The sequence below is a fragment of the Mus caroli genome, unplaced genomic scaffold (assembly GCF_978045245.1).
Source record: "Mus caroli unplaced genomic scaffold, Mus_caroli_1 scaffold_15, whole genome shotgun sequence".
Classification (NCBI taxonomy): Eukaryota; Metazoa; Chordata; class Mammalia; order Rodentia; family Muridae; genus Mus; species Mus caroli.
Genome location: NW_028227270.1, coordinates 7,870,076 through 7,883,646, shown reverse-complemented (window position 1 = coordinate 7,883,646; position 13,571 = coordinate 7,870,076). Strand labels below are relative to the sequence as shown.

The window sequence follows — 13,571 nt, the reverse complement described above, 5'->3', positions numbered from 1 at the left end:
CCTTGTCAAACCTGCCAGGATACACAGTCAAGTGGAGACTCAGGTCTGATTTCCATCCCCTGCTGGTGCCAACAAATCACTGTGGTCAATAGAAACTCCCCAGTCCCTTCGGAGGAAGCCAGTTATCTGCTAGACTTCCTCTGTTTTCCATGTTGGCATCTCTGCCAAGGACATTATTTTGTCTGGATCCACTGGCTGGACCTCTTTACATCTCAGGGAAGCCACACTAAGCATACCATGGCCCAAGTGGTGGAGGGGGAGCCAGAGTTTGAGCACAGGACCTCCACAAGAAAAAGGGGATCCAGGGAGTGGTTACACATTAGATCAGTGGCCAATATCTTTCTAAGACCAATAGCAATCTCTCAATCACTTTAGAAATAAGTCTTTTAGCAGGGGCAAGGACATGCCAGCCTCCTTAGAATCCCTATTTAATTCATTTCTATGCAGCAGAAAGATGGAAGGAAGGGGGGCAAGAAGGATCTCTTTGTCAATGAGGTTCAATGTACAGTAGAATCTGTTCTGGGCCTATTCAGGCTATATAGTAGAGCTAAAACGTCCAGACAATAGCACTCGTAGACAATGAATGCCTCTTAGTCCATGTTCTGTTTTTATAGCTCAATGCCACAGACTAGGTGATTTATAAAGGATAAAGGCTTATTCAGCTCATGGTTCTAGAGACAGGGAATCTAGGGTCTAGGAGCTTTATCAGTGATGGTTTCCTTTGTACTAGGGACTGTGTAGAGTACTGATGGTGTGGGGCACTGCTTAAGAAGGACACACACAAGAAATAGGAAAAAAACTCAATTATAACATTCATTCTCAAGCAAACTCATTTGTTTTATATATATCTATATCTATTAACAAATTAATCCATTCTTGAGACCAAAACCCTCATAATCTAATCTTGTCTTAAAAACCCCACTGGGTTGTTAGTACTGTAAGTCTCTCAGCACTCACATCGGGATAAAATTTCATCATGAGTTTTGGATACAATAAGTTTAAGCACAATGGCAATGGTTAATGTGGTTACTGTTCCAATTGCATGTGTAAATTAATCATGCTTATTCTCTGGGTCTCACATCTAGTTGGGGAATTCTTGCCAATAATTTTGTTTACAACTCAAATTCCTCTCATCTAAGATTCTACCTCCTGACTTCCTTACAAAGACTGTCTTTAAGTTTGATTTTACAGATATCTTGTTACTGTTTTTTGTTTGTTTGTTTGTTTGTTTTGTTCTGTTGTTTTATTGTTTTTTTTTTTTGAGACAGGGTCTCATATAGCCCAGGCTATCCTAGAACTAGCCATTTAGTTGAAGAAGACTTTGAATTTCTGATCCTCCAGTGCCCACCTCCCAAATGTTGAGATTACAGGCAACACCATCCGTCGTGTGCATCACCGTACCTGCTTTATGCAGTGGTGAGGATCAATACATGGCCTTGTGTATGCCAGAAAAACATTCCACTGAGCTATACGGCTACCCCAGCTCTTCTAGCAGATCCTTCAGTTAATGGTGATTGATTCTTAGATGTTTGCATGTGCTGACATCTCCCTAAACTCACCTGGAGAAGCAGAAGGTCATTTCAATCTTGTGACATGTACTGTGTCAACCAGAATAGAGGCTTACCCATAAGAGGTACTCAGAAGTCACTCCCTTGTGTGAAGGAGTACAAGCTCGGTGGTGTGGGCTCCACCGCCAAGTATTTATTTATTGGCAGAAAGAAAGGTGAAAAGCAATTAACAGGTTATTGATTGTGGAAACTGGCTAAGGGAGTTCTAAGTGAAACAGCCACTGGAACAATATCCCGTCTCAGTGGTGTGAACTTTGACCCTTTGATAACAGATTATCCAGAAAGTCATCCTGGATTTGTTTTCCTAGGCTAGGGCCGGATGCCCAACAAAGTCCCCGTGAAACCCCCTTTACAGGAGATTTCTCAAGAGTAAATAAAAGCATGGCTTTTTAAAATTCTCAAAAGAGGTCCAGCTGTTAGTTTTGGCTAGGGATAAACCCGGAGCTATCTCCAAAAGAGATAGCAAGAAGAGACAAACAATGATGTCATTTGAAATAGCCTTATTTTCATCAAAAGCTAAGTTCAGCTTTCCTTAGGGGGGAAAAAAAACGTTTTGTTTTGCCTTGGATTTCTCAAAATAATTTTTGCCTTTGTAGGTGATAGAGTTCTTTGTCGGTGATCACTGAATGTCTTAGAAACCAGACAATCAACATTGACTGTCCAGCAGCAAAAATGTAGTCTGAGCCGTGCTTCCTGTACTAACTGTGGCTGAGATGGTCTTCTCAGAGTCTATAAGGTCCTAAGTTCAAGGATAAGTTAAAGGCTGAGCTTTGCTTTCAGGAGAGTTGATAGGTCCATTGCAGAAATCGTAGGATTCTTTTTCCTGACAGGTGAGATAGAGGCCATTTCTCAAAATAGATGCTCCAGAAAGACCCCCTTGAAGGCCATCTAGGACCTTGCCCTCTCTGCTCCCCTCTTCCCAAGACACAGCAACAAACAGATGATCCTCTTGCTAAGACGCAAAGCTATCACACATAGGTTGTGCAAATTTGCCTTTGGAGGGCAAAGCAATCCAGCCTCTTCCATCAATCTTCCCACATGGAGGAGGCTTTGGGGGGCCTGGACCCCAACCAAGTTGGGGCACACTTGTCAAGCCATCCATTTGCAGAGGCGATTCCTCATATGGATATCCCATGCTGCCTAGTGTCCTATGGATAAAAGATGAAGCAAATAGAACTTGAAGCCATTCTCTACACTTCACTCTGGACTCTACTTCCCTGGGCTTCAGTGTTCTCTTTGTGTTATAATGTGCATATATACCTCAAAGTCAGGCATTTCCTTAAGGATTAAGTAAAATAATACTTGTAAAATATTTAATAAGATAAGAGTTTAATAATGTCAGCTCACTTGGTTTTGAAAGGCAGACTAATTTTCCATAACACGAAGGTCACTCTCAGCTGGTAGTAGTCTTGGGGCTATTCTGTCCTAGATCTCACTTTCAACAATTATCTCATTTGTACTAACGTTTTAGCTCTACTTTATGAGGGGAATGAAATATTTAAAAACTCTTCAGAGAGCGCCAAATCTTCTGTAACTCGAATAGCAAAGCAATATGTTCTTTACTGTGGAAAATATGTAATAAATCCTTAATCCATGATTTGAATGAATTATTCCCTGGCTTCCACAGGAAAGAGGTTCCTTAGAGGCAAAAGTGGCAGCCCACCAAATGACTCACAATCATGTCATGACTGATTTGAACATGAGTAGAATCCAATTGCCCCTTGGTTTATTAAATTGTTCTAAATTATCCTGGTTGATTCTTTTGTCAGCTTGACACAAGCTAGTCATTTGGGAAGAAGGAATCTTTTTCAATTGAGAAAGACTCTCCCATCAGACTGACCTATTGGCAAACCAGTGGGGTATTTTCTCAATTAATAATTGATGTGGTGGTGCTGCCCCTAGGCAGATGGTCCTTGAATGTATAAGAAAACATGCCACGAGGAGCAAGTCAGTAGGTAGCACTCCTCCACAGCCTCTGTAATCAGGTCCCACATCGAGGTTTCTGCCTTGATTTCCTATCCTTGAATCACAGATTACAAGATGCAAGATGAAATAAGCCCTTTCCTCCCCTGGTTGCTTTTGGTCATGGTGCTCTATCACCATAGCAATAGAAACCCAAACTAAGACATAAATGTAATCTGTCTCGACTATCTTTACATTCTTTTTTTATTCTCTACACAAACAGCATCAAAATCCAAGAAAATGAAAATACGGAAGCTGGAATTTTAATTTGACTTTTAAATACACATTGAAAGAATCTCTTGCTTACCACCTTGTAAAGTCTGTTGCAGGATAGGAAGGTAGGAATTTATAGCCACAAATATATATGATGGCTTCCTGAGAGACAAGGGCATCAAGGTATTCACTGAACAGACTTTTCCAAGAGCCAATATGCAAGTCTGGGGTTGGGGTGGGGAAAAAAAAACTTTTAAGTGAGTTTTTGAGAGTAGTAGAATATGAAAATGTGCTCAAGCAAACCACCACCATTGAAGAAGCAATGGCTAAGCCCCAGGAGCTATGTTGGACACTATAGACTGAATGCTCCTCCAAGCTCAGAAAGTCTTCAGTGTAGGCAGATGTTCCCAGATGTGCTGAGGAAATCAACTCAGGGTACAGCAGCAAGTGACCAACTCAGGAGCAGATATCAACCCCATCTACTCATCCACCTAAGCCATCAGAGCAAAGGGAGAACAGGGTGAGGCAAAGGGGCAAAGAGGAGTATCGTGGAAGAGAGAGAATGAGGGCTGGGGGGTTATGAACACATTCTTTGCAACCACCTCTGAACTAGCTCTCTCTTTGTAACACCCTCTGAGCTAGCTCTCTCTGGTCAACACCAACACCAGTTATCTCTTGAGTCTCCCCACAGAACTATTAGCCGTTAAATGCTTGGCTTAGTCTGCAATTTGTGAGGTATCTTGTTGTCACTCTGAAGGAGTGTGTGGCTCCCTGAGCAAGAAGACTGGACAGAGACCAACACAGGCACCTGCAGGAAAAGAACACGTTCAGACATATGCTTTCATTTTCCAAGAAGCAACTGATTGGAGGAGGGATTAGAGACTCAGGTACAGCCACTGTTATAGGCCAGGCCACATGTTGGTGACAGCCAGACGAAGGCAGTGATGTCTAAACAGAAAACAGGTAGAGAGAAGGCAAGAAACCGTGATGAGTCCAAGTTGACAGGCAGTCCCTTAGCAAACTGCTCATGAGTTCCTTTCCCTTGGAGGACCTTAAGGGGGGCACCAATTTTCCAATGTCATAATTCCACAGCAAACATAAAGATGACACAGTGTCCAGGAGAAGACACCGGCACATGTCCTTTACATACTGCACATGAAATTCACCTCTGACTCAATGGCTAATACATGGCTGCTATTGATTCATTTGTTTGTTTATAGTTAGGCAACAGAACCCAGGGATGTATTCACATAAAACTCAAGCTAAACTCCCTTGGGGCTAGAGCCCAATTATAGCCACGTCCCTGCTTTCTGTAAAGCCGACTTCGGGACCTCTAGCTTTGTACAGTTCTGTATATCCTGGAGCACCCATAAGGCGTAGGAATCCAATTCGTACAGTGGTTTTGTCTTCTGCTTACCTCCTGACAGGGGGACTTCTCAGACGAAGATCAAGAGGAACTATTCTACCTGCTGTAGATTGTTAGATCCTATTACTACAAAAACCTTGCAATTCCTGTGTGGACAAGGATGGTCTCTCTGATCAATGAAACAGGAAATTGAACAGCCTAAGAAGTAGCTGAAATATCCATGAATCTCTGGCCATAGCAGAATACATTTGCAGTTCAACTCTGAAACATTGGCCTTGAGGTTATGAAGAAGAAGAAGAAAAAAAAATCTCTTCAAAATATCCCCAAAGTAGTAAACTAAGAAACTTGAAGGGTCTGCATCATTCTGGGTGCTCCAGGATATACAGAACTGTAGCCTGGGTTTCGGTTTCGTTCACTTCTGCTGGATCCATTTATCGTGCCTGGCTCGTGGGAAAACAAGCCTCCATGAAGTATTTGCTCCCTAGAAAGAGCAAGAGTTCAAGTAAGTCCCAAGGCTGTAGGATGCTAGCAACAGCCCACTGGAGCCCAAGTCGCTCCAAATGAACGATGAAGGGCCATAACGCAGAGCAGTAGGCAATAACTTGAAAATCAAGAAACGTGATAACTGCAGATGCTATTACTGAGGACCACTGAGAGCATGCTAGTCTATGTAGCTACTCTATACTATAGCATTTGATGGACGGGGCCAACTAGAAGCTGGGTTCTTTATCTTCGGGTTGGTTTAATTTAGAGAAATACTGAGTGATATGTGTGGATTCGGTCAAGGTGTTTTCCGATTAGCAGCCCCTCAGTGGGCTCCTGGCTGCCTGTGATCTTCTATGAGATTGTGGTCCTCTTTAGCCACTCTTCACAGTAAAGCGAACACATCTCTAAAGATCTGCTTAATCATAATTCAGCTAAAGGGATCTTTCTGTTGTGTTCCTTTGCTAAGTAGTTAGTTCTGGTTGAATGCTGCAGGCATGGGGAGGAAGAAGGTTGCCTCTGAGGAGATCTGGAGGAGCCAAGGCTCTGAAAGCCCCACCCAGGCTCAGGTTGGAGGGAACCCTACTGGCCTTTGCATGTTTCTCCTCCAAATCTTCAAAAGCTTAAAGTGGGATAATTTCTCCCCCTTAATTTGGATTTGTCCCTGTTTCCCCAGGGCATCAAAAGCTCACTGGTGGAAATATGACAGTATTTATCTGGCTTAAACTCCTGATCACAGTCATGTTTTAGAAGTCTTAAGATGCCTCCCAGGATCATTCTAAGCTCATGAGGAGCTCCTGGCTGTGTAACTGAGTGTGGGGACACTGGTGACACTCAGTGCACAAAGAGCACCAGCTTTTCTTGTCACCTTCCATGTGGTCCTTTCTAGGTCCCTCCTTGCTACCTTAGTGACCAACTGTTGCCTCAGTGCAGATCTGAGCTAGACCACCTGTCCTTCCCTGCCTGCCCTTCTCAGAGCTATGCTGACCTCTTGCCCCAGACATGGCCTCAGTGAAGTATAGCCTTGAGGAATGATGCTACAGCTGTCCATTACTGAGAGCCACACAAAGGCCTCTAGATGTTTCAGTACCTCATCTCCACAGTGGATGGCATGTGTTCGAGGGTGTTTGGGGGAAAAAGGACCAATACCCAAGAATTCTACTCCATCTCCCTCAGGTATTGGCCTTTATCCTCCATCTAAGTTTGAGCCAAGACTTCTTCATGCCTTCTGGGTGACTCTTGTTGCCCGCTGGCCACCCGACATAGATGGAAACAAGGGTGTGTAACCTAGGCCTTGGTTTAGATTCCCCCAGGTCATCTATCAGGAAAGAATTCTTTAGATAGAAATGAAACAAGCCTGATACCATAATGTAAAACATAATATAGTAGGAGATGCAAAAGCAATGCTCTTATGTTTATGGATATCATTGACATTAACAGAGGAAATTATTTGCATTGGCAATGGAATGTCAACAAACCGTGTTAGTCAGCTTTGCAGAACTATACCAAAATACCTGAAACACTCAGTTTTTGCAGAACTATAACAAAATACCTGAAATACTCAGCTTAAAAATAGAAAAGAGTTATTTTAGCTCATAGTGTCAGAGGTTTGTTTTGGTTCATGTGATCAACTGCCCCTGTTGCTGTGTCCCTGTGAGGCAAGTGAGTCATGACAGGGAGGACATTATGGGACAACATGTGCCTCCTGGAGTCTGAAGAAGCAAAGAGAGAGAGAGAAGTAGCTGGATTCTCGACATCTCTTTCAAGGGAATGCCCTCAATTTTCTAACTTGTAGGAAATCTGGCCATGTAGAGTCCTCTACCTTCCAACAGTGTCACAGACTAGGGAATAAGACTTTAACACTAAGTCATTTAGGGGGACATTCAAGTCTCTAAGTATAGGGGCTGGAGAGACGTCTCAATGGTTAAGAGCACTGACTGCTCTTCCAGAGGTTGTAAGTTCAAGTCCCAGCAACCACATGGTGGCTCACAACCATCTGTAATGGGACCCCATGCCCTCTTCTGGTGTGTCTGAAGACAGCTACCATGTACTACACATATACATAAAATAAATAATTCTTTTCTTAAAAAAAAGATTTTAATTATAGCTGGAACTAGGGCATTGGTATGTATCTATTTATTCCTATCTCCTTCAAACATAGCTTAACTTCAAAATACTATAATATGCAGGCACCAAACAAATGGTTAGCTGGTAAAGGTACCTGCTGCCAAGCCTGAGTTCAGTCCCTAAGACCCACAAGATGGAAAGAATGAACCGACTCCTGGAAGCTCTTCTCTCTCCCCTCTCCCCTCTCCCCTCTCCCCTCTCCCCTCTCCCCTCTCCCCCCTCCCCTTTCCCCCCTCCCCTCTCCCCTCTCCCCTCTCCCCTCTCCCCTCTCCCCTCTCCCCTCTCCCCTCTCCCCTCTCCCCTCTCCCCTCTCCCCTCTCCCCTCTCCCCTCTCCCCTCTCCCCTCTCCCCTCTCCCCCCTCTCCCCCCTCCCCCCTCCCCCCTCCCCTCTCTCTCTCTCTCTCTCTCTCTCTCTCTCTCTCTCTCTCTCTCTCTGCTAAATACTTTAAAAACTAAATATTGCCATTGCAATGAAGACTCTGACTATGAAATAAGATTCACCATATACAAGTTGTGTGAATATCCAGTCAATTATTTCCTTAGAACCTGTTTTCTCATTTGCAAATTTGGGTTCATGTAGAAGCTTACTTCCTTAATGACTGTCAACATTACATGAAATAATGCAGGGACGTGGTACCCTGGACAGAGAACGAATCTGCTGGGCATCTAACCTTGTGCATATACAATGCGTGATTTCTCCATCTGCCATCCTAGCACTCGGGTGGCTGGAGCTAGAGAATCACAAGTTATATGCATAAGTTATAACACCCTCCTACAAAAGATATTTATTTATATTTTGATACAGATGTTCAACAGTGCCTTCATATGCCCACCAGTTAATGGTGAACGCTTTTATATCAAAGCTGACTGCGATTTTAAACAAACTGGATTCAAATCTTGGTATGAGTGACATTTCTAGCTTTTCCCACTAGGACATAAATAGCCCAGATTCTCACGAATAGCATCAGTTTTTTGAAGACAAACTTTTAGCTGTCTGTGCAGCCCAGAGCAGCCCCTCTCAAACCCTTCTGAGAATGCTCTGGCTTGCCCCAGAACTAACCCACGCTGTGTTTGCTGTTCAAGCCAGATTATTACCAGGCAGTTGGAGGGGTCAAATTCCCACAGGCAATTTTCTATAAAAATCCCAAGTAATTGAAATGGGAGGAAGGTACCCAGTAAAAGTCAGGATGAATAATTTAGCACAGTAGCTGTCTACAGCCTCTGAGGTAACATGTTTGAGGCATTTTATTAGAGGCCACACTAAGCAGCTCCTGTCTCTCAAACATACTGGCTTCAGCCCACCCATCTCATTGGGAGGATGGCTTAATGAGAAGCCAGAGGGCTCAGTTCTTAACCCTTCTTGGATACCTGAACAGCCAGTGAAGGTCTCTCTCTCTCTCTCTCTCTCTCTCTTCTTTGTGAATAGTGGCGTTGTTCTTGATTTCTTCTTAATTGACCCCATTAAGTCACAGAATGACTGCTTTCTGATCTTTAATACGGGATGCTGTGTCTCTTTCCCGCCACCATAGAACTATCCAGGGGTAGATTCATTTACTACGGATGAGAGCTAACTGCTATTTTAGAAATGTAGGCTCAAGTCTCAGCTAAGAATGGCATTTAAAAATGTTTTCCCACGACTATGTCACTAGATCAAAATTTCCACAAATAAAAATGCCTTCTAGATCTACTTAAGACTAGCCACAAATGGTAGAAACCCAACTCCCTAGACTCAAACAAGAGACTGTGACTTTATCATTCTGGAAAGAACACCGACACTCACCACAATAACAGAAGTCCAGGTTAGAGTCAAGTTCTCTGGATATGGTGTCTGTGAAGCAATGACCAAGGTCAGAGTCTGAGTCTCAGGGTCCCTGGAGAGAGACAGGCAGAAATAAACATGCAATGACAGGAAGAGGAGGTTGGGTGAAATATTGCTGTAGCAATCACGTAAAATAAGGGGAACTTTTGGAAGTTCTGTGGGCTACTCCAATTACCTCCATGCTGCAGTTATTTAAAGGGCTCATTAGTGGTATAAACCATCCAGCCAACTCGTACTATGGACTGAATTGTACAGCCTCTCTCCACATTCCAATGTGACTGTCTCGGGAGCGAGGACCTTGGAAAACATAATTTTAATTTAATGAGGTGATAAAAAAAAGTGAGTCTCCAATTCAGTATGACTAGATCACAGGGGTGTATGCTCATAGAGGGGTACCCCCTGCAGACACAGTAAGGACGGTAAACCAAACCTGCGACACCTGGGTCTTGTTCTTCTAAGTTCCAGAACTCTGAAAAAAAAATACGACTTCTATTTTGAAAGGCACACCGTTTGTGTTCTTTTGTTATGTTTGCCCAAGCTGGTAATACATTAACCCACTTCTAACTTTTTTAAAGACAGAGGTTCCCTGTGTGGCCCGGACTGATCTAGAACTCACTATGCAGCACTGTGATACTGTCTCACAGCCTCTCAAGTGCTGGGGTTACAGGTGTGCACAGCTGTGCCAGGCTACCCCTTCTTCTCCTACCTTTCCTTATCCTCTACCTCAGGACAGTTTGGGGGGTTTTGTTGTTATTGTTGTTTGTTTTTAAGAAGTAGGAGAGTTTAATGTTCACTTACAGTGTCAGGAGATATGGTCTACTATTGGGAAAGACATGGCTTCCAGCCTCTCCAGAGTAGGAGAAGTGTGTAGCTGGGACACTTCACCTTATATCATTGCAGAACAGAAAGCCTAAAATGGACAGGGAGTGGGGTTAGTTATAAAATCTCAAGGCTTGTGCCCAGTGATCCACTTCCTCTGGTGAGGTTTCACCTCTTCAAGGCTCCACAACTTTCCAAATAGAGCCATCTGTGTCAGGACCAAAGTGTTTAAGCACAGGACCCTTAACAGGACATCTCACATTCCAACCATAACATTCCACTCCCCAGCCCCAGAGGCTCAAAGCTATCTTAAGATGCAAATACATTCAGTTCAACCTCCAAAGTCCACGCTCTTTAACAGAGTTAAAAATTCCACTGTGTCATTTATTAAAAATTGTCCCATCACTTTAAATTCCAGTGTGCTTTCTGATAGTCAAGACAATTTCTGAACTGTGAGCCCAATTTGAGGGGACATAATCCCTTATGCAGGGGGAGGCATGGCAGCAGGCTGCTCCGTGGTGGCAGCAGTGTGCAGCTGGTACTCCTAGCCTCACATCTTGGCAGAAGAGGAGGAAGCAGTGGAACATGTCTGTTCTCATGTCAGATGACTGGTTTTTGTTCTCCGACTGTCTGTCTGCATTGGTTTCTGTCTGGGAGGATGAGCCATAGCAGTGGGTTACACACACACACACACACACACACACACACACACTTCCTTCTGGATTGATTTGGCCAGAAGAAAAGAGAAAATGCTATTGATATATTTATTCCCTTGACTCATTTCCCATAAAGCCGGCTGGGGCTGCTGGCTGAAGTCCATTCTCTCTCTGGGCAGCTTCCATGTTAGTCTCTATTGATCCTGCACACCAGTTACTCGGTGACTACACCTTGGCCAACTCATCGATGGTGACAGCTGCTTCCCTGACCAAAAGTGCCTTACTCTATGCAACAGATGAAGCCAAATGAAGGAAAAATTTCTCATCTGTTCTTTATCTAGAAAAACAGAAATCACAAGTGGGTTATACAAAGTCTATTGCACCCCAACACATAAAGCACTTGTCACATGAGAGTTGATTTAATTTTAATGGCTGACACTAAAAATCACCTACATAAACAACAGCATTATAGACAATTATATCACCTTTGGGGCAGCCTTTCATCTCTGCTTCCTCTTCATGTTTTCCTTGGAAGGTTTGAGGTCATTTACCATTATGGCCCAATGAACTGATACTTGTCTGGGCCTGAGGCCTTTCACTATTCAGGGTTAGAGTGTGCACCATGATTGGGCCAACAAGTTGCAAATTAAGAGATGCATCACTCTTTTGACATTGGATTTGCATTCATTATGTGTTGCTTATAGAGGGAGTTATATAAAGTGTTATGTCCTTTGATAGCTACTAACATGCACATCCTTTCACTTGGTATCCTTGACACATCTTCTAGATTATAAGTGAGGGTATTTCCTCTGATGTATGCCATCCCCAGAAGTTTCTGTATGGTGGTATGAATTGATCTCTTGGAGAAGCAGTGCAAATCCTAAACATTCAAGGTTCTCATTCCTGTTCCGAGTGACCTCCCTTCTCTCTAGAAGCTTACATACATACACTCTATGCCAGAGGGAAACTGCCATTTATTCAATGCCCACTAGTACCACGGGTTTTGCGTTATTTTGTGGGAAGAAGCAGTATTCATGATCCCATTTGAGTATCCAGAGAAAGCAACTTGTCTCAGCAGGTGAAGTGGAACATGATGTGCCCAGTAAGAGGTAAAGAAGGTTTAAGAAATTTCCCCAAAGAAAATAGTCCAGCCAGCCATCCTCCGCTGCTGCCTGCCACGCTGCCCTGAGTCTCTCCCATTGCTGTCTTCACCTGGATCCAGATGCTAACCCTAAAGTGCTACCCATAATCCTCCGCTTCTCAAAATGAGGTCTCTTACCTGCCATTTTCCCAAGGTAGACTCAATCCAGCTGAGGTCACAGCTATTAACAGTAAAACAGAATGTGAACCAATGTCATTTAAGTTTTCCTGTGAGGTGTCACGGGCTAGTTTGTGGTAAACTTTTGTCTCCTAGACTAGAACTTTGGAGAGAGGGAACCCTATTTTTCTGTGTCCCTGCGACCTCTGTCCCCAGATTCTTCGTGTGCACTGGACATCTTCAGGAAGCCAGTGACTGGGTGGAAGTATAAAAGAACGGGAGTCATGGGTGGTTTTGCCTGTGAAGAAGTTCACTGTGACAAAATGACGAGACATGGGTCAGGGAAGACACCCAGGGCCCAGCAGCCACTTGGCCCATCCATAGCTAGAACCACTACAGTGTCCAAATATGTGGTGGACAGAGGGGAGAGAAAGAGACGTGGGGCAGCTTGAGGATTATGAAGAGAGATGGAACTGGAGAATTAAGGGTGGAAAGGGACAGCCTGTTGTGAGTAGCCTGCCCTGCCACCTGAGGCCATGCTATTCCTGAGGACCATGTCTGGGTCCATGATCATGCAGCAGCAGGGGTCATTGCTCATATTACCACTAAAGAACATGTGGACATCCCTGGTCTGGGTTGCCACCGGGGACCATGTTGATATCCAAAGGCTGTGACGAGCTGGCCTCACCTCTCACTGACTGTGGCACTCTGAAGAGCTGGTCCTACCTCTCCCTAACTGCAACCCTCAGGAGAGCATACCCTGCCCCTCACCTGGGCAGCCCAGTAGACCTGGCCCTGGTGGAGGGAGCATGGGGGAGTGGGCCACAAGGATGTGAGCAAGGAAAAGCCTGCCCTGCCCCTTGCCAGCCGCAGCATTGAGTGAGCGAGCCAGGGCAGTACTGGAGAGCTGACTTTGGTGTGGTGTGGGTATGGCAGGGCTGCTGGGCTGCTGGGCTGAGCAACTCAGCTACCACTCAAGCTAAGATCCAGGGTTTTGAGTTGGCCCACCCCCAACATCTACCTCATCTATGAATTGCTAGAGTGTGTGAAAGGGAACCTGCTTGCAGGATCTCTGAGACACAGGGCAACAACAGGCTATCTAAGAGATGCTATGGCAGAAGTCAGAGGCCTCAAAGCAGACCAATGTCTCATTGTAATGAGCATTTGCAAGTAAAGATGTGTGGACAAAAGGGTGTACTGCGGGACACATACACTACAGCTTCCACAACGAGATGTTTTTAGTATTTGGTTTTTTTTTTTTTTTTATTTTCTTTCGGGGGTGGGGAGTCCAAGGGTAGAG

The 13,571-nt window shown here is 44.2% G+C and overlaps 1 long non-coding RNA gene across 1 annotated transcript; it reads right to left on the bottom strand.

Moving 5' to 3' along the window:
- Window positions 1-3,323: 3,323 nt before the first annotated feature.
- LOC110308325 (uncharacterized) lies at window positions 3,324-10,041 on the bottom strand. Its single transcript, XR_002379548.3, has 4 exons — window positions 9,969-10,041; window positions 9,714-9,835; window positions 9,500-9,590; window positions 3,324-5,590 (listed from the first exon to the last, which is right to left on the bottom strand). It is a non-coding gene; the product is annotated as an uncharacterized LOC110308325 (long non-coding RNA).
- Between the last annotated feature and the right edge of the window lie 3,530 nt (window positions 10,042-13,571).